General features: G+C 49.2%; 1 protein-coding gene across 2 annotated transcripts in view; it reads left to right on the forward strand.

The window, feature by feature from the left end:
- Window positions 1-1,353: 1,353 nt before the first annotated feature.
- YJU2B (YJU2 splicing factor homolog B) overlaps window positions 1,354-21,488 on the forward strand; it is a 32,048-nt gene continuing 11,913 nt past the window's right edge. The window contains exons 1-2 of one of the 2 annotated variants that reach the window (XM_008967696.5): window positions 1,354-1,705; window positions 1,812-1,922. The gene's annotated coding sequence lies outside the window, so the exon portion shown is untranslated. Of the gene's footprint in view, window positions 1,706-1,811; window positions 1,923-17,940; window positions 18,087-21,488 lie in introns of those variants that run through there. The other variant, XM_003814845.7, reaches the window with a different exon arrangement.

Genomic DNA, 21,488 nt, shown 5'->3' on the forward strand with positions numbered 1-21,488 from the left:
GTGGCATGATCTCGGCTCACTGCAACCTCTGCCTCCTGGGTTCAAGTGATTCTCAAGCCTCAGCCTCCCGAGTATCTGGGATTACAGGCGCCCGCTACCATGCCGGGCTCATTTTTGTATTTTTGGTAGAGATGGGGGTTCACTATGTTTGCCAGGCTGGTCTCAAACTCCTGACCTCAGGTGATCCACCCGCCTCGGCCCCCCAGAGAGCTGGGATTACAGGCGTGAGCCACCGCGCCAGGCCTGATTATATTTTTGACACTAAAAGTATCGTATGCAGGAAGACAGCTGGCACACACGGAAACTTCATGCAAATAGAATAAAGTATGCTCTCTAAAAGACAAATTAGAAGAAGGTGCCCTATCCTCCAACTTGGAGAACACAGCCTAGGCCGGACTTCAGCCCCATTCTCATGCCCTCAGCCAGGCACACTTGTTCAGGGCACAACCTGCACAATCGTACACAGTGGCCCTGACTATGTCTGTATGCAACTACAAAAACAATAGGCCGGACGCGGTGGTTCACGCCTGTAATCCCAGCACTTTGGGAAGCCGAGGTGGGCAGATCACAAGATCAGGAGTCCCAGAACAGCCTGGCCAATATGGTGAAACCCCGTCTCTACTAAAAGTACAAAAATTAGCCGGGCATGGTGGCGGGCACTTGAAGTCCCAGCTACTCGGGAGGCTGAAGCAGGAGAATTGCTTGAACCCGGGAGGCAGAGGTTGCAGTGAGCCAAGATCGCACCACTGCACTCCAGCCTAGGCGACAGAGCAAGATTCAGTCTCAAAAAAAAAGTGAAGAGAAAAGAGGATCCGGTATCCAAATGTGTTTTATATAAAATGAATCGTTTTCAGGGCACTGAGGAAGTTTTCTATTTAAAGAAATCCTGCTGTGAACTCTTTTGTGAAGAATGCTTTCCTAATGGAATTAGTCACCACTGAGTCATTTCTGCAAACTTCAGGTTTGCAGTTTTGCCTAAGCAAGATCTGGCTGGAGAAGTGAGATAAATTATAGATGTCGCTAATAAATTACAGATTACTCAAAGGCAAAAGAGGAAAGAAAAAAAAAATTGACACGTGTATATGAACCGAATTGACTCAGAGGTCTCCACCGGCGCTTAATCATGGCCGAGATCCTCCTGCTTCTGCCTGTCCTTCGGTAGACACACGCTACAAGTCAGCTTCTGTCCATCGAGGAAGGGAACGAACTAACAACAAAGAACAATTAAGAGAAGTTTGGCCCCGTGAAAACAAGGGGCCATTGAAGAACGAGTAAAGGCTTGGCCACGTTCTGGCCCCGCCCCACTCCGGTCGCCCTGACAACAGCGCCGGCGTCTGGGCTGAGCTTCGGGCTCACAGCTAGCCTCCCACAGGCCACCGCGCGCGCTCATTTGCGCATGCGCCTCGGAGCTGGCTTCAACCAGCGAAGGCTGAACCCGCTTCCAGCGTCCTCGCCGAGCTGGGAGTTAGGATCCGAGGGGGCCAAGAGGGATAAGAAAACTTCTCTGGGTGCCCACTTGGTACTGAGCGCCCTTGGGAGGGCTCTGGAGACGATCATCGCCTTCCAGGGTAGCTCCCTCCCTCAAAGGTTTGAGATCATGGTCCAGTTCTCGGGTCTCCCAGCCTCAGTTTCCCCATTTGTAGGAAAGGGGTTCACAGCCTCTATCTCAGAGGAGGCTTTGAGGATTCAGAGAACTCAGAAGAAGGTAGGCTTTGTGGTGAGCGCTGGGTAGGACTTCGGGGTGGGAGTGGTGGGCTGAAGAGTCCCCGACAACAGCCCGACGAAGTATTATTATTGTTCTTATTTTACAGGGAAGGAAACTGAGGTCCAGAAAAGTTATGACTCGCCCCAAGGGGATTGCCTGGCAGGACGTGAAGGGGAAGAGGCCCACCCTGGAGTAACCCTCACTGGAGAATCCAGAGGTGGGATGAGCCTTGTACCTATCTCAGCAGAGGGAGTAAGATAATATTTAAATATTAAGGGTGGGGAGAAGGAATGAAGGCAAGAAATAAAATGCCCAAAATGCCCCAAACGCCATCCGGACCATAAAAGTGATGGCGATAGTGTTGGACTTAGGAGCTCAAAGATGCTAACCTTGACAGGCCTGGTGGCCCAAGTCTGTAGTCTCAGCTACTTGGAAGGCTGAGGCAGGAGGATCGCTTTAGCCCAGGAGTGCCAATCCCTCCTGGGCAACATAGTGAGATCCTTGTCTCCTTAAAAAAAAAAAAAAAGTGCACACTTTCTTTTTTTTTTTTGCGACAGAGTCTCACTCTGTTGCCCAGGCTGGAGTACAGTGGCACGATCTCGGCTCACTGCAACCTCTGCTTTCCCGGTCCAAGCAGCTCTCCTGCCTTAGCCTCCCAGTAGCTGGGACTACAGGCATGCACCACCACACTCAGCTAATTTCTGTATTTTTAGTAGAGACCGGGTTTCACCGTGTTGGCCAGACTGGTCTCAAACTCCTGACCTCAAGTGATCCACCTGCCTCTTCCTCCCGAAGTGCTGGGATTACAGGCACGAGCAACTGCACCCGGCATAAAAAATGCATACCTTTTGAAATTTTTTTTTTTTTTTGAGACGGGGTCTTGCTCTGTCACCCAGGCTGGAGTGCAGTGGCGCGATCTCGGCTCACTGCAAGCTCTGCCTCCCGGGTTCACGCCATTCTCCTGCCTCAGCCTTCCGAGTAGCTGGGACTACAGGTGCCCGCCACCTCACCCGGCTAATTTTTTCTATATTTAGTAGAGACGGGGTTTCATGGTGTTAGCCAGGATAGTCTCGATCTCCTGACCTCGTGATCCGCCTGTCTCAGCCTCCCAAAGTGCTGGGATTACAGACATGAGCCACCACACCCGGCCTTGCTGGAAAATTCTTTTTTTTTGAGACGGAGTCCCGCTCTGTGGCCCAGGCTGGAGTGCAGTGGCACGATCTCGGCTCACTGCAAGCTCCGCCTCCCGGTTTCATGCCATTCTCCTGCCTCAGCCTCCCGAGTAGCTGGGACTACAGGCGCCTGCCACCACGCCCGGCTAATTTTTTGTATTTTTAGTAGAGACGGGGTTTCACCGTGTTAGCCAGGATGGTCTCGATCTCCTGACCTCGTGATCCGCCCGTCTCGGCCGCCCAAAGTGCTGGGATTACAGGCGTGAGCCACCGCCCTGGCATCTCCATTTTAGTCAAACGGCCCACCAACTTCCTGTTCAAACTGAGCTACTTTGATTTCTGAGTTTGTTAACCTTGGCACTACTGGCATTCGGGGCCGGATCATTCTTTGTAGTGCAAAGGCTGTCCTGTGCACTGTGAGAAGTTGAGCAGCATATCCAGCCTCTGCTCATTAGACGCCATGGCCAGGCACGGTGGCTGACGCCTGTAATCCCAGCACTTTGGGAGGCCGAGGTGGGCAGATCACCTGAGGTCAGGAGTTCAAGACCAGCCTGACCAACATGGAGAAACCCTGTCTCTACTAAACATACAAAATTAGCTGGGCGTGGTGGCACATGCCTCTAATCCCAGCTACTCGGGAGGCTGAAGCAGGAGAATCGCATGAACCCAGAAGGTGGAGGTTGTAGTGAGCCGAGATCATGCCATTGCACTCCAACCTGGGCAACAAGAGTGAAACTCCATCTCAAAAAAACAAAAAACGAACATTAGACGCCATGAACACTCCCTCCCAACCCAATTTGTCACAACCAAAAATGTCTCCAGACATTGCCCCTGAAGGGGTGAAGATGGCTCCTGTTGAGAAACACTGGCCATGAGCCAAGAATTAAAAGAGAGAAATCTGTTAGTTTTCACTAAATAGATTTGAATTCTATATTTTATTTTATTGTTTTTGTTTCATTTTATTTTGAGAGGCAGGATCTCACTCTGTTCCCCAGGCTGGAGTACAGTGGTGCAATCATGACTCACTGTAGCCTCCAACTCCTGAGCTCAAGGGATCCTCCCACTTCAGCCTCCCTAGTAGCTGGGACTATAGGCATGCACCACCCTGCTTGGCTAATTTTTGTATCTTTTGTAGAGACAGGGTCTCACTATGTTGCCCAGGCTAGTCTCAAACTCTTGGCCTCAAGAGACCCTCTCACCTCAGTTTCCCAAATTGTTGAGATTACAGGCGTGAGCCAGCACGCCTGGTCTTGAATTCTTTAACTATTGTCCTCTACCAGAAAGTATACACTATATTAATTCTCTCACTGTAGAGATTCTTTTTTTTTTTTTTTGAGATGGAGTCTCATTCTGTCACCCAGACTGGAGTGCAATGGCACGATCTTCACTCACTGCAACCTCTGCTACCAGGTTCAAGTGATTCTCCTGCCTCACCCTCCCAAGTAGCTGGGATTACAGGGACGTACCACCACGTCTGGCTATTTTTATATTTTTAGTAGAGACAGAGTTTTACCATGTTGGCCAGGCTGGTCTTGAACTCCTGGCCTCAAGTGATCCGCCCGCCTCGGCCTCCCGAAGTGCTGGGATTACAGGCGTGAGCCACCGCGCCCGGCCCTTTTTTTGTTTGTTTTAAGACAGGTTCTCACTCTACCACCCAGCCTGGAGTGCAGTGCTGCAAACATAGCTCACTGCAGCCTCAACCTCCTGGGCTCAAAGGGTCCTCTCACCTCAGCCTCCCAGGTAGCTAGGATTACAGGTGTGCTCCACCGTGCACAGCTAATTGGTTTTTGGTTTTAGTTTTGGTTCTGTTTTGTAGAAGTGAGGCCTCGCTTTGTTGCCCAGGCTGGTCTCAAACTCCCTGGGGCTCAAGTGATCCTCCCACCTCAGCCTCCCAAAGTGCTAGGATGGGCACAAGCTTCTGCACCTGGCCAAGATTCTTAAAATAGCCAGATTTTCTGGAAACTGGTTGACCCAGTTGGATTATATGAAACACAATGGATGATTGTAATCAACAGTTCAACTGAGTGGAACTGGCCCTGGCCAAGGATCAGGAGACCTCAGCAGGGCACAGTGGCTCATGCCTGTAATCGCAGCACTTTGGGAAGCCTAGGCATGTGGATCACCTGAGGTCAGGAGTTCAAGACCAGCCTGGCCAACATGGTGAAACCCGATCTCTACTAAAAATACAAAAAAATTAGTCGGGCATGGTGGTGGGCACCTGTAGTCTCAGCTGCTCCCAGCTGAGGCAGGAGAATCGCTTGAACCTGGGAGGCAGAGGTTGCAGTGAGCCGAGATTGCGCCACCGCACTCCAGCCTGGAAGACAGAGCGAGACTCTGTCTCAAGAAATCAGGAGACTTGAGTCTGTTCCCAGTTCTACCATTACAAGCTCTGTGACATTATCACTTAACTTTTCCCTGGACTTGTTTTCCCCTCTGTCAAATGAGGATGTTGAGGTGATTTCTAAGGACTTACAAACACCCAGATTCTGACAGGATGCTCCCTCCCCGTCCCCCACCAGAAGTTATTGAAGCCGCCCAGCCACCCCAGTGTCTGTGGTTTTTTTTTTTCTCCAGCCCCCAGCCCAGTCCCCTAAACACATCTTTTGGAGTCAGCTCTTCCAAGCTGTTGTTACCACTCAGACAAACTCATTATTATTCCTGATGCTAAAGAGTAAATTATGGTGGTGGTTAACACAGCAGTGGCAGGGGCTCCTTTGTGGGAAATTATGGTGTTTAAGCACAAGACACCCTGGGGTTTGCCTGAGGAAAAATAAAATTTAAAACTGGCCTCTTGCAGCCGGGCGCGGTGGCTCACGCCTGTAATCCCAGCACTTTGGGAAGCCAAGGCGGGCGGATCACAAGGTCAGGAGATCGAGACCATCCTGGCTAACACGGTGAAACCCCATCTCTACTAAAAATACAGAAAATTAGCCGGGCGTGGTGGGGGGTGCCTGTAGTCCCAGCTACTCGGGAGGCTGAGGCAGGAGAATGGCATGAACCTGGGAGGCAGAGCTTGCAGTGAGCTGAGATCGCGCCACTACACTCCAGCCTGGGTGACAGAGGGAGACTCCATCTCAAAAAAAAAAAAAAATGGCCTCTTGCTCCACGATGTGGTGTGTATTTTAGGAGTATCCCAAGTCTGGAATATAGGAATATCCAAGTAAATTATAGGATATACCAATATCATTAGTTCTTCTGACCTGGCTAATATGTATACAAAGAGCCATAGCTCCTCCCTTTAATTAATTCTCTAGAGCATCCACCTGCTTTTCTTTCTTTCTTTTTTTTTTTTTTGTGACGGAGTTTGACTCTGTCGCTCAGGCTGGAGTGCAGTGGCACAATCTCGGCTCACTGCAGCCTCCATCTGCTGGGTTCAAGTGATTCTCCTGCCTCAACCTCCCAAGTAGCTGGGATTACAGGCACCTGCCACCAAGCCCGGCTAATTTTTGTATTTTTTAGTAGAGACAGTTTTTCTCCATGTTGGCCAGGCTGGTCTTGAACTCTGGACCTCAAATGATCCACCTGCCTCGGCCTCCCAAAGTGCTGGGATTATAGGCATAAGCCACCGTGCCCAGCCTAATTTTATTTCGTACTTACCCAAATACTCTAAGTACTTACCCAAATACTCCCTCATTCATTTATTGATTCATTCATTCAGTGTATTTACTGAGTGCTACTACGTAGCTCTAAATGTTGGGGATGCAGTGATAAACAAAATAGGCAGTCTTTGCCCTTTTGTTTTCCATTTTTTTAAGAGACAGGGTCTCGGCCAGGTGCAGTAGCTCACGCCTGTAGTCCCAGCACTTTGGGAAGCCGAGGCAGGTGGATCACCTGAGGTCAGGAGTTCGAGACCAGCCTGGCCAACATGGCGAAATCCCGTGTCTACTAAAAATACAAAAATTATCCAGGTGGTGGGAAGCTGTGATCCTAGCTACTCGGGAGGCTGAGGCAGGAGAATGGCTTGAACCCAGGAGGCGGAGGTTGCGGTGAGCTGAGATCGTGCCACTGTGCTCCAGCCTGAGCAACACAGCAAGACTCATTCTCAAAAAAAAAAAAAAAAAAAAAAAGAGGGTCTTGCTCTGTCACCCATGCTGAAGTGCAGTGGCACAGTCATAGCTCACTGCAGCCTCAAACTCCAGGGCTCAATTGATCTTCCTGCCTCAATCTCCATGCTATCTGTGACTATAAGCACATGACAACACCCAGCCTAGTTTTTAAACTTTTTTTGTAGAGCATCTCACTATGTTTCACAGGCTGGTCTTGAACCCCTGGGCTCAAGGGATCCTCCCACTGCAGCCTCCCAAAAATGCTGGGATTACAGGCATGATCCACTGTGCCTGGCCACTTCTTTGCTCTCTTCAGCTTTTGTTCTAGTGTCTTCAGTTTGGATGATACTGGTCAGACCATTTTCTAGGAGCAGGATCCCAATTCTTCAAGTTCCTGCTCTTCCTGGGTAGTTCATAGAATCTTCTGGCCCTTTGTCCTAATCCAACAACTGCAGAGTACATAGAAAAGCAGGTAGGGCTGGGCGCGGTGGCTCACACCTGTAATCCCAGCACCTTGGGAGGCCGAGGCAGGTGGATCACGAGGTCAGGAGTTCAAGACCAGCCTGACCAACATGGCAAAATCCCGTCTCTACTAAAAATACAAAAATTAGATGGGCGTGGTGGCACACACCTGTAATCCCAGCTACTCAGGAGGCTGAGGCAGGAGAATCGCTTGAACCTGGGAGGTGGAGGTTGCAGTGAGTCGAGATCATGCCACTGCACTCCTGCCTGGGTGACAGAGCAAGACTCCGTCTCAAAAAAAAAAAAGCAGGTGGATGCTGGTGGGACACGGTGGCTTACACCTGTAATCCCAGCACTTTGAGAGGCTGAGGCAGGCAGATCACCTGAGGTCAGGAGTTTGAGACCAGCCTGGCCAACATGGGGAAACCCCGTCTCTACTAAAAATACAAAAATTAGCCAGGCATGGCGGCGAGCGCCTGTAATCCCAGCTACTCAGGAGGCTGAGGCAGGGGAATCGCTGGAACCTGGGAGGTGGAGGTTGCAGTGAGCTGAGATCATGCCACTGCACTCCAGCCTGAGCGACAGAGCAAGACTCCATCTCAAAAAATAAATAAATAAATTTAAGTTAGCCAGATGTAGCTGGTTAGTCTCCTATTGGACAGTTCTAGACCATACTCCATGCCCTTGGGAAATAATATAAATGAGACAGTTTTCCAAAGGTAAATAAGCTTCAGGAATGCCAACAAAGTGCTGCTAGCTCTTTGTATGGATGAATCTATCAGAATGATCACTCTTCTGGCCTTCCCTGCTTCGAAACAGGCCATCTGCCCCTTGGTGTTGAGTATCCCAGTAGCCATTGGGTTCTAGACCAAGCTGGACACAGTGATTCTTGTGACTCAAATGTTTCTCCTCAACTGAAAAAGCTCAGGGTGTCTTTTGGACTGTCCCTCAAAACCTAGCTTTCCACTAATTAGTGAAGCATGACTTTTCCATGCCATGTCTGTTCTGGGAAGTTTCCTCTTCATCATGGCCTTGGGCCCCAGGGAAATTTCAGTGGATGAGCAGAAGAAGTGGAAAAGGGGATGAAAAGTCAGGTGGAATGACATCATCCATCATTATGGCATCATCACAGCTCTTACATCATTGTCATCATAGATTGTCACTGTTATGGATTGATTTTCTTCTGATTCTTGGTATCCATTTCTTCACATGTGTTTAAAACTCTTTTGACTGACTGCTTACCTAACAGAAGTTTCTTGTGTTGAGTTCCTTTGCCAGATAAAAACAAAATAAGGCTGGGTACGGTGGCTCACACCTGTAATCCTAGCACTTTAGAAGGCCAAGGCGGGCAGATCACTTGAGATCAGGAGTTCAAAACCAGCCTGGCCAACATGGTGAAACCCCATCTCTATTAAAAATACAAAAAAGCCGGGCGTGGTGGCTCACGCCTGTAATCCCAGCCCTTTGGGAGGCCAAGGCGGGCAGATCACGAGGTCAGGAGATCGAGACTATCCTGGCTAACACGGTGAAACCCCGTCTCTACTAAAAATACAAAAATTAGCCGGGCATGGTGGTGGGCGCCTATAGTCCCAGCTACTCAGGAGGCTGAGGCAGGAGAATGGTGTGAACCCAGGAGGCGGAGCTTGCAGTGAGCCGAGATCGAGCCACTACTGCACTCCAGCCTGGATGACAGAGCGAGACTCCGTCTCAAAAAAAAAAAAAAAAAAAAATTAGCTGTGCATGGTGGTGGGCACCTGTAATCCCAGCTACTTGGGAGGCTAAGACAGGAGAATTGGTTGAACCCGGGAGACAGAGGTGGCAGTGAGCCGAGATTGCACCACTGCACTCCAGCCTGGGCGACAGAGCAAGACTCCATCTCTAAATAAATAAATAAACAAACAAACAAATGGATTTATGGTTATTTATATAAATCAGTTGCACTCAAATACATATAGCTCTCCATTGTCTTTAACTTTTTTAAGAGACAGGGTCTCTCTGTCACCCATACTGAAGTACCATGGTGCGATCACAGCTCACTGCAGCCTCAAACACCTGGGCTCGAGCAATCCTCCTGCCTCAGCCTCCCGAGTAGCTGGGACTACAGGTACATGCCACCACACCCAGCTGACATATTTTTATTTTAACTTTTTTATAGAGACAGGGTCTCCTTGTGTTGCCTAAGCTCATTGTCTTACTAGTGCATTCTTTAATATGTTTTGATATTTGACCTCTAAGAGAGCTGTATACATTCACATTAGCTGGAAACTCTAATTCTTTATTCCTTCAACTCTACTCTATGGATTTGGAAGCTCTAGCTATGGCAAACACTCCCTCGGTTTGTTAAAATGTGTGGTTGTGGTTGGAACCCACCTCCCTGATACTGGCACCACTGGCCTTATTCCTGCCTTTGTGGGCCACAGAGATCCAACCCCTCTTCCCACATACCAGGCCTCCAGCTCCTTCTCCTCTCTAGGAACCCAAAGTTTGAGTCTAGTCCTGGCTTCTTTATCCTTCCAGTCACCAATTAGAGCTCAGAAAGCAGGTCAAATAAGTTAGATTTTTTTTTTTAAGTTCTGGGATACATGTGCAGAACGTGCAGGTTTGTTACATAGCTATATATGTGCTGTGGTGGTTTGCTGCACCTGTCAATCCATCATCTAGGTTTTAAGCCCCACATGCATTACGTATTTGTCCTAATGCTCTTCCTCCCCTTGGCCCCCATTCCCTGACAGGCCCCAGTGTGTGATGTTCCCCTCCCTGTGTCCACGCGTTCTCATTGTTCAACTCCCACTTATGAGTGAGAACATGCGGTGTTTGGTTTCTGTATGTTTACTGCATTACTATTTACAATAGCAAATACTTGGAACCAACCCAAATGCCCACCAATGCTATCACTGGATTAAGAAAATGTGGCACATATATACCATGGACTACCATGCAGCCATAAAAAATTGAGTTCATGTCCTTTGCAGGGACATGCATGAAACTGGAAGCCATCACTCTCAGCAAACTAACATAAGTTAGAAATTTTAATTTATTTTTGTTTGAGACAGAATCTTGCTCTGTCACCCAGGCCGAGTACAGTGATGAGATCATGGCTCACTGCAGCCTCCACCTTCTAAGCTCAAGCAATCTTTCCACCTCAGCCTCTTGAGTAGCTTGGACTACAGGCACGTGCCACTATGCCTGGCTAATTTTTTATTTTTTGTAGAGACAGGGGTCTCACCATGTTGCCGAGGCTGGTCTTGACCTCCTGGCCTCAAGTGATCCTCCCGCTTTTGCCTCTCAAAGCACTGGGGTTACAGGCATGAACCACCATGCCCAGCCAGTTAGACGTTTTTTGTTTGTTTGTTTGTTTGTTTTTTATGTGATGGAGTCTCGCTCTGTCACCCAGGCTAGAGTGTAGTGGCGCAATCTTGGCTCACTGCAACCTCTGCCTCCGGGTTCAACCAATTCTCCTGCCTCAGCCTCCCGAATAGCTGGGATTACATGCATGCGCCACCACGCCCGGCTAATCTTTGTATTTTTAGTGGAGATGGGGTTTCACCATATTGGTCAGGCTGGTCTTGAACTCCTGACCTTGCGATCTGCCTCCCTTGGGCTCCCAAAGTGCTGGGATTATAGGCGTGAGCCACCGTGCCCGGCCTTAGACATTTTTATATTTGGTTTGTGGCTGTGATCAAAGCCATTTGGGATGTCTGCCCAGCCCTACCCTCTTCATATGAGCACATCCAACCCTCAATTGCAGCCCTGCGCATAGGGTTCAGCTAAGCCACACCCAGATTCCTGACCCAAAGAAACAGTGAGATAATAAATGTTTTAGGCCTCTATACTTTGGGGTAATTTGTTACGCAACCAGAGATAAGTAATATATTGTCAAAACCAGGTAGGCTTTAATTAGTCTTTCCAGATGTCTGTTTCTTTCTTTGTGCTGGCTGGAGGCCTTTGGCTTTTATAGATTTCTTTTTTTTTTTTTTTTTTTTTTTTTTTTTGAGACAGAGTTTCGCTCTTGTTGCCCAAGCTGCAGTGCAATGGCGTGATCTCAGCTCACTGCAACCTCTGCCTCCTGGGTTCAAGTGATTCTCCTGCCTCAGCCTCCTGAGTAGCTGGGATTACAGGTGCACGCCACCATGCCTGGCTAATTTTTGTATTTTTAGTAGAGATGGGGTTTCACCGTGTTGGTCAGGCTGATCTCAAACCCCTGACCTCATGATCGGCCCACCTCAGCCTCCCGAAGTGCTGGGATTACAGGTGTGAGCCACCATGCCTGGCCAGAAATTTTTTTTTAAGAGATGGGGTCTTTCTTTGATGCCCAGGCTGGAGTGGTGGGAGGATGACTTGAGCACAGGAGCCCAAGAGTAACCTGGGCAACGCAGGAAGACCTCATTTCTACAAATTTAAAAAAAAAAAATTAGCTAGGCATGGTGCCTATGGTCCCAACTACTCAAAAAGCTGAGGTGTGAGGATGGCTTGAACCTGGGAGTTCAAGGCTGCAGTGATTGCACTACTGCACTTCAGCCTGGGTGACAGTGGAGACCCTGTCTCAAAAAAAAACAAAACAAAACAAAAAAAAAGAAGCTATTGGAGGGCCTTATAAGCTGCCTCAGAACCAAGAACTTCCTAACTTTCTCTTGTTTCTCCCCATCTCCCAAGCACAGGGAGGGGCTCTCTTTGGAAGTTCCCTTATTTGACTGATGAAAACTTCTTCCAAAAGAAATGCAGTTGTCTTAAGATGACTCCTCCCTAAGAATCTCATCAAATATCCAGGAAATATTAACCATTGGCAAAGAGAAAAGACTAAAAATTGGCATCATGTCCAAACAGACTTCATCTACTCTTCTGTGGGCAGCTTGGAGAGATTACATGGGAGACTTTATCTACATAATAAGACAGCCTTTGTTCACAGTGAAGTTCTGCCCCTCACCTTTCTGTCGCCTCCCCAAGAGCTCAGAGGAACTTTGTCCCAGGCCACTGTCTGTTCACTGGGCTTCATCAGTTCCCCTGAACATCATTCATTTCCCCTCAAAATTGCCTACATTCCCCATTTCTCTCTCCCCTAGGAAGACAGTATTTAACTCACAACCATCTGGTCCTTCTTTGAGTCTCACTTTTTTTTTTTTTTTTTTTTTGAGATGGAGTCTCACTGTCGCCAGCGCTGGAGTGCAGTGGTGCAATCTCGGCTCACTGCAACCTCCGCCTCCCGGGTTCAAGCGATTCTCCTGCCTCAGCCTCCCAAGTAGCTGGGATTACGAGTCTCACATTTTATATGGCTCCCATGCTTACGCATAAATGTCTGTGCCCTTTCTTTTGTTAATTTGTCTATTGTCAGCTCATTTCAGTGAAACTTCAGAAGGTGAAAGGGAAGTTTTCCCTTTGCCCTATGCCTTCCTTTCCCTGTATCAATTCCTTTGGCCCCACCAGAACTGGCCTGCATTTGGTATCTTTATAGAACAGCCTCTTTGTATCCCAGGCTGATGTTCAGGCTCCATCACTTGCCCTGTGCATTAAGTAGTAACAGTGAGACTCTACAAGCCAAGGCTTCTCATTCTCCCCTCTCTAGGAAGTACTGCTCCCAAGATGACATTCTGTGCCTTTTCAGTCACTAACTCTTGGTTCAGGTACAAGACAAGGGCTCAAGCAAAATCCAGATGGACTGAGTGAGATTATTGGGGTGAAATGCAGTTCCCTCTCATTCCTGGGGATCCATGAGCAGGCCTCCCTACAGCACACCCCCCTACAGCACACCCCCCACTTGACTCATTCTGCCTCATCCAGGTCAGAGGTCCCTTCTTACAGGAGTTCTTACAGAAACCAACTGAGGTCTGCTCACCCAGCACAGTAAAACCAGATACCCACACTAAGGTCTTTGCAGTGATAGAAAGAAAGGTGCTTATTGCAGGGCACCATGCAAGGAGAATCAGGGCAGCTCATGCTTAAGACCTGAAATCACCAGTGGCTTGCAGGTGGGGGTTTTTTAAGGCAGGTGTAAATTTCAGTAAACCAGAAGCTACAAGCAAAATCATAAATCAATGCATGGAGATTACACATTGGTTTCCACTTAAAAAGGCAGGATATCTTAAAGTGGGGGCTTACAGGTCGTAGATAGATTTAAACATCTAGGCAGGGCACGGTGGCTCACGCCTGTAATCCTAATACTTTGGGAGGCCAAGATGGGAGGATTACCTGAGGTCAGGAGTTCGAGACCAGCCTGGCCAACATGACAAAGCCCTGTCTCTACTAAAAATACAAACATTAGCCGGATGTGGTGGCACATGCCTGTGATCCTTGCTACTCGGGAGGCTGAGGCAGGAGAATCGCTTGAACCTGGGAAGTTGAGGTTGCAGTGAGCCGAGATCATGCCACTGTACTCCAGCCTGGGCGACAGCAAGACTCAGTCTCAGGAAAAAAAAGAAAAAGAAAAAAATAGAAAGGCTGGGCGCGGTGGCTTACGCCTGTAATCCCAACACTTTGGGAGGCCAAGATGGGAGGATCACCTGAGGTCAGGAGTTCAAGACCAGCCTGGCCAACATGACGAAGCCCTGTCTCTACTAAAAATACAAAAATTAGCTGGATGTGGTGGCACATGCCTGTGATCCTCGCTACTCGGGAGGCTGAGGCAGGAGAATCGCTTGAACCTGGGAGGTTGAGGTTGCAGTGAGCCGAGACCACGCCACTGCACTCCAGCCTGGGTGACAGCAAGACTCAGTCTCAGGAAAAAAAAGAAAAAGAAAAAAATAGAAAGGCTGGGCGCAGTGGCTCACGCCTGTAATCCCAACACTTTGGGAGGCCGAGGCGGGTGGATCACGAAGTCAGGAGTTCAAGCCAGCCTGGCCAGCATAGTGAAACCTCGTCTCTACTATAGATACAAAAATTAGCTGGGCATGGTGGCAGGTGCCTGTAATCCCAGCTACTTGGGAAGCTGAGGCAGGAGAATCACTTGAACCCGAGAGGTGAAGGTTGCAGTGAGCCAAGATCACGCCACAGGACTCCAGCTTGGGCAACAGAGACTTAGTCTCAAAAAAAAAAGAAAAGAAAAGAAAAAGATTTAAACATCTTCTGATTTGCAATGGATTAAGGAAGAGAAGCTTTGTTTAAAAATTTCGAGTCAGTAGAAACATGTCAACTGGTTAGGGGAAGTAACTTTCTCCAAGCCCCTCAGGAGGAAACTTGGAACAAAAGGGACATAAAGTTTAGTCTTCACTTCCCCCTTATCTGGGGTTTCCAAGACTCTGAAAGACAATTCAGGGACATATGTTAAGATGTTATCTTTAATTTCTATAGGGAAACCAAACATCTCTGGGACTCTAACTTCCTTAGCTTTTGTTTTGGATCATTATGACTTTTTTGTTTAACAAGTTACTTATTTACTTCTCAAGGCTAGCTAGGGGCCTGGAATTTCCCTTGAAGGAACTCAGAAATTTCCTTTGTTTCCATGCTTGGGGTCCCGTAAAAAAGGGGATCCCTGCTCTGTCTCAGGGTCTTACTGACCCTCACTCCAGCCCATTCTCAAACACCCTGCCCTCTTTAAAGATTTCTCTGGGGTTAGGCCGGGCGCAGTGGCTCACGCCTGTAATCCCAGCACTTTGGGAGGCCGAGACGGGCGGATCACGAGGTCAGGAGATGGAGACCATCTTGGCTAACATGGTGAAACCCCGTTTCTACTAAAAATACAAAAAAAATTAGCCAGGTGTGGTGGCGGGCGCCTGTAGTCCCAGTTACTCGGGAGGCTGAGGCAGGAGAATGGCGTGAACCCGGGAGGCGGAGCTTGCAGTGAGCCGAGATCGCGCCACTGCACTCCAGCCCAGGCAACAGAGCGAGACTCCGCCTCAAAAAAAAAAAAAGATTTCTCTGGGGTCTCATGGTCTTTTAAGTCAAATGCATACAACCCAAAACAGTATAGCTCAGAGGACAAGGGAACAAGGTTTAGCATGAGCAGTTGTAGGTCAGCTCCTCCACCCCTCACTAACTGTGCAACTTAACCTCTCTGGGCCTGTCTCACCATCTGTAAAACAGAAATGATGAAAAGTATCTACCTTCTAGGGGCATTCTATGAGATTATGCATGTGTGAGTGAGCACCAAGCATTGCTCAGTGGTGCCTAGTGGGTAGTGAGCACTCAGTATGCAGCACCATGACTACGTAAGAATTCGTTAGTAGAGCCCGGCTTTAGAACAGAGATGGAACCTGGCACCAAATAATAAAGCATGGGGAGGCTGGGCGCAGTGGCTCATGCCTGTAATCCCAGCACTCTGGGAGGCCGAGGTGGGTGGATCACCTGAGGTCAGGAATTCAAGACCAGCCTGGCCAACGTGGAGAAACCCTGTCTCTACTAAAAATACTAGCTGGGTGTGGTGGCGCATGCCTGTAATCCCAGGGCTGAGGCAGGAGAATCGCTTGAACCGGGAAGGAAGGTGGAGGTTGCGGTGAGCCAAGATCGTGCCTTTGCACTCCAGCCTGAGCAACAAGAGCAAAACTCCATATATATATATATATATATATATATATATAATCAGGAGGAATAGTAGTAATATTGTCATCACTTCTCACCCTGTCTTTGATAAATTGCCAGTTGAAGTGTCTGCTTCATCACTGAGAAAAGGGTGTGTTCTTTCCTCTCTGAATCCCCAGGACCTGACATATAGCAGGTGTCCAATGAACAGCTCAGCTGTTGAATGAACAAATAGATTCTGTTAGGCCCTACAAGGCATAAAAGTAAATTCAGTCTGGGCACAGTGGCTCATGCCTGTAATCCCAGCACTTTGGGAGGCCAAGGCAGGCAGATCATCTGAGGTCAGGAGTTCGAGACCAGCCTGGCCAACATGGTGAAACCCCATCTCTACTAAAAATACAAATATTAGCCAGGCATGGTGGTGGGCACCTGTAGTCCCAGCTACTTGGGAGGCTGAAGCAGGAGACTCACTTGAACCTGGGAGGCAGAGGGTGTAGTGAGCCGAGGCCACACCACTGCACTCCAGCCTGAGTGACAGTGAGACTCTGACTCAAAAAAAAAAAAAAAGTAAATTCAGAAGCCATTCACCTGTGCAGAAGCAGGGCCAGGCTAATCTGAAGGCTCTAAGAGAAGTATCCACCCACTTCTTCTGTAAAAGCCCAGATGGTAAATATTTTAGACTCTTTGGGCTCTCTCTTCCTCTGTGGCAACCACTGAATTCAACCCTGTTGCAGACATAGACAATAGATAAATGAATGGGCCCGGCTGTTGTAGGTAGGTGAAAAATGGCTTCCCTTCATCTTTATAGGTTCTTTGGCTGGGCTACGAATTAAATTGACATGTAAACAGACAGGGCAAAAGCCATATTTAATTATGTACCTATGCAGGGGAGTCCCACAAAATACAAGACTCCAAAAAGGATCAGAGAGGCTGGGCCCAGTGGCTCATGCCTGTAATCCAGGCACTTTGGAAGGCCAAGGCAGGCAGATCACCTGAGGTTGGGACTTCCAGACCAGTCGGGCCAACATGGTGAAACCCCATCTCTACTAAAAATACAAAAAATAGTCGAGCGTGGTGGAAGGTGCCTGTAATCCCAGCTACTCGGGAGGCTGAGGCAAGAGAATCACTTGAACCTGGGAAGTGGAGAGCGCAGTGCGCTGAGATCATGCCATTGAACTCCAGCCTGGACCACAGAGCAAGACTCTCTCTCAAAAAAAAAGTATCAAAGAAAAGAATAGGGGTTTGGGGCTTCTGGGAGGGTGGTGGTAACACAAGTTATGGGAGGGTAAGGGGAGAAATTGTATGATGAAGAAAGTCTGTCTTGTTAAGCAAATAAAAAAGTTGCAGGTAATAAAAGTTGTCTCAGAGCAGCCCTCAGAAGGATACATGATTGGGAATGGTTTCACTCTTCCCTAGTTAATGAGATTGTAGGAAAGCATTCCTCTTTCTGTCTTTAGGCAGATAAGAGAAATTCAGAGAAAACCTCTCCTTCCCTGCATTTGCTGTTCCCCCAAGTGCCCTTATTTTGAAGCAATCAGCAGATCAAAGCGCATATCCCTGTGTTCCAATGAAATTTTATTTATGTACGCTGAAATTTGAATTTTTTATTTTCATAAGTCGTAAAATAGTTTTTCCCCCACCTAACTATTTAAAAATGCAAAAACAGAGCAGTGGTTCACGCCTGTAATCCCAGCACTTTGGGAGGCAGGAGGATTGCTTGGGCCCAGGAGTTCGAGACTAGCCGGGGCAACATAGTAAGACCTTGCCTGTGCAAATAATTTTTCTTGAGACGGAGTCTTGCTGTTGTTGCCCAGGCTGGAGTGCAGTGGCGCGATCTCGGCTCTTTGCAACCTCTGCCTCCCGGGTTCAAGTAATTCTTTTGCCTCAGCCTCCCAAGTAGCTAGGATTACAGGGGCCCGCCACCACACCCTCGCTGACCGGCTGCAGCGCGCAGGACACCACGCCTGGGAGGGCGGTGCTAGGAGGCGGGCCTCGGATTGGGCCTCACGTAGTGGGCTGGACAGAGGATGGAGCCTCTTGGCGTAAGCGCGGTTGGGCGGGGCATTCCTGGATTGGCCCACTCCGGCGTCGCAGAACGCTTGGCGTATCGTCATTCAGCCAATCAGCGTGGAGCTGTTGCCTCGCCCCGCCTCACGCCGGCGTCCTGGGGGCGCGGAGAGGGCGCCCAGGTTCACTGCGCTCTCAGCGCGCACTTCCGGGCACGGTCAGGGCGTGACGTCGGGAGGAGGGCAGGTAAGTGCCGGCGGGCGGAGGAGCGGGGAGGGCCGGGGGTCCGGCAGCCGCCTCACCCTGGCCTCGGAGCTGCCCGGCGCGCCCTTCCGCGTCGGGGGACGCGGAGCTGAGGACCCGATTTAGATGCCCGGAGCCGGCCCAGGTCCCAGCCAGGACCAAAGTCCCTGAGGCCCCAGCTGAGACCTCTGACCCAAGTGCCCGGGACCCGGTCCCATCCTAGCCCGGATCCATATTATGCCTGAAGGGTCCTGGGTTTTTGCATCGGGAAAATGGGACCAATAAGTCCCTATCTCACCAGATTTTATAAAAATGATTCTTGTAAAACCGTGAGCAGCAGAAATGACTAAACTGCCAAACGTTTAACTCGGCGTCAGGCGCTGCCCCGAATGCCTTAACCAGCCATTTTTACACATAAGGAAAATGAGGCTTAGAGAGAGAAAACAATTTGCCCCAAGTCAAGCAGATAGGAAGCAGCAGGGTGGAGCTCCGAGCCCAAGCTGTAAGCCCAGGACAAACAGGGTCGGTAATTAGTTTTGCACCAAGGACCGGAGATATCTACACGCCCACCCGATAGCCCCGTCTGCCATTTACTGGGGTAACAAAACCATCTTAAGACACACACACCCTCGAGCTCCTGTAAACGGAGTATTTGCTCTTTGCAGGCTCTTCCCGTGGGTTAGTTGATTCACAGCATCCCCAGAAAGTCAGTCTTGTCGTCGTCATTCGCCCTTTACCGGTGACGAAATACAAGCCCAGGGAAGCGCAGTCACTGACCAAGGTCACCCAGCTGATGAGGAGTGGAGCTGGGATTCAAGCCCAGGGAGCCGTGTCCCCTAACGCCTCAAGGGGCACTTAGCTATTTTGTTGGCAAAAGTATTTTTAGGTTGGAACGGACCTTGGAATAATCCAATCTAAGGGACACACTTTATAGTTGGAGGATACAAGACTAAGGTGAGGGTAGAACAGTTTATATCCGGGACTTTGCACCACTGCCTCACCACCTCACTACACCACTCCCACTCCATCAGAAGCTCTTCCATCAGCTTCTTTCTTTCTTTTTGTTGGAGACAGAATCTCACTCTTGTCACCTTGGATGGAGTGCAGTGGCGTGATCTCGGTTCACTGCAACCTCCGCCTCCCAGATTCAAGCAATTCTCCTGCCTCAGCCTCTCCAGTAGCTGGGATTACAGGCATACGCCACCAGGCCTGGCCAATTTTTGTATTTTTAGTAGAGACAGGGTTTCACCATGTTAGCCAGGCCGGTCTTGAACTCCTGACCTCAAGTGATCCACCTGCCTCAGCCTCCCAAAGTGCTGGGATTACAGGCGTGAGCCACCGAGTCCGGCCCCCAAGAATGGTTTTAAATTTTCTAGTGGTTGGGGAAAAATCAAAAGAATAATACTTTGTGACATGACGATTATGTGAAATTCAAATTTCTGTGTCCATCAATAAAATTTATATTGGCACGCAGCTACGCCCGTTCATTTATATATTGTTTGGGGCTGATTTCTAGCTATGAAAGCAGAGTTGAGTTGTTGGGGCAGAGATAATCTGGCCTAAAAAGCTAGAAATACTTATTTTCTGGCCCTTGACAGAGAAACTTTGCCAATCTCTGTTCTAGAATACCCTTCACTGCCTCACAGAGTCTCTCTTTAGTGTAAACTAGAACTTCTTTCTTTTTTTTTTTTTTTTGAGACGGAGTCTCGCTCTATCGCCCAGGCTGCAGTGTGGTGGCACAATCTTTGCTCACTGCAAGCTCCGCCTCCCGGGTTCACACCATTCTCCTGCCTCAGCCTCCCAAGTAGCTGGGACTACAGGCACCCGCCACCACGCCCAGCTAATTTTTTGTATTTTTTAGTAGAGACGGGGTTTCACTGTGTTTGCCAGGATGGTCTCGATATCCTGACCTCATGATCCACCCGCCTCGGCCTCCCAAAGTGCTGGGATTACAGGCGTGAAGAACTTCCTTCTATATGACCTAAAAGCCTCCCTTCCAAACATGGGAGGGGGTCTCACCACCCCTAGTTTGAGGAGCCCCTGCATTTCCCACCTGTGTCACCTGCACTGACTGTGACCCTTATGGAGCCTCATTCAGTTATCTCAGTTGTTTACCCAGTTGACATTTATCTGGGCCTGGCACTGTCCGAGGTGTTGGGGATATGGCACAGTGTGACCTGCCGGGGGAGACATAAACTGACACAGGGTGATGTGATCAGAATTCCAGGAAACAAGTGACTATGGATTGGATGGTCAGATGAGGTCGTTGGTTTTTTTTGTTTGTTTGAGACGGAGTCTCACTTTGTAGCCTAGGCTGGGGTGCAGTGGCGCCATCTTGGCTTACTGCAACCTCCGCCTCCCGGTTCGAGCCATTCTCCTGCCTCAGTTTCCCGAGTAGCTGGGATTACAGGCATGCACCATCACACTCGGCTAATTTTTGTATTTTTAGTAGAGATGGGGTTTCACCATGTTGGCCAGGCTGGTCTTGAACTCCTGACCTCAGGGGATCCACCTGCTTCAGCCTCCCAAACTGCTGGGATTACAGGTGTGAGCCACCGCACCTGGCCGGATGAGGTCTTTGATGGATATGATATGTAGGTCAAGACCTGTGACAAGGGGCTGGGTGCAGTGGCTTGCGCCTGTGATCCCAGCACTTTGGGAGGCCCTAGGTGTGTGGATCACCTCAGGCCAGGAGTTCCAGACTGGCCTGGTCAACACAGTGAAACCCTGTCTCTACTAAAAATACAAAAAAATTAGCCAGACTTGGTGGCGGGTACCTGTAATCCCAGCTACTCAGGAGACTGAGGCATGACATCACTTAAACCCAGGAGGCAGAGATAGTGAGCCAAGATCATGGCACCCCACTCCAGCCTGGGTGATAGAGTGAGACTCCGTCTCAAAAAAAAAAAAAAAAAGGCCTGTAACAAAGAGCTTGCAAACCTGAGGAACAGCAGGTGCAGGCCAGCTGCACTTGGCCTTTGAAGACAGCCAGGAAGCCAGTGTGGCTGGAACAGAGTGAGCGAGAGATAGAGGGGTAAGAGTTAGGCTTGGAGAGGCAGGCAGGGGCCCCACAGGCTGTGGGAAGGGGTTTGACTTGATTCTAAAAACCATATGAATCATGGGAGGGGTTTAAGCAGGAGAGTGACACGTTTGTTCATATTAAAAGATCCCAGCTGGGCATGGTGGCTCACACCTGTAATGCCAGCACTTTGGGAGGTTGGGGCGGGTGGATCATGAGGTAAAGAGATCAAGACCATCCTGGGCAACATGGTGAAACCCTGTTTCTATTAAAAATACAAAATTAGCTGGGTGTGGTGGCGCACGCTTGTAGTCCCAGCTACTCAGGAGACTGAGGCAGGAGAATCACTTGAACCCAGGAGGTGGAGGTTGCAATGAGCAGAGATC

The sequence above is a fragment of the Pan paniscus genome, chromosome 20, assembly GCF_029289425.2.
Source record: "Pan paniscus chromosome 20, NHGRI_mPanPan1-v2.0_pri, whole genome shotgun sequence".
NCBI classification, from domain to species: domain Eukaryota; kingdom Metazoa; phylum Chordata; class Mammalia; order Primates; family Hominidae; genus Pan; species Pan paniscus.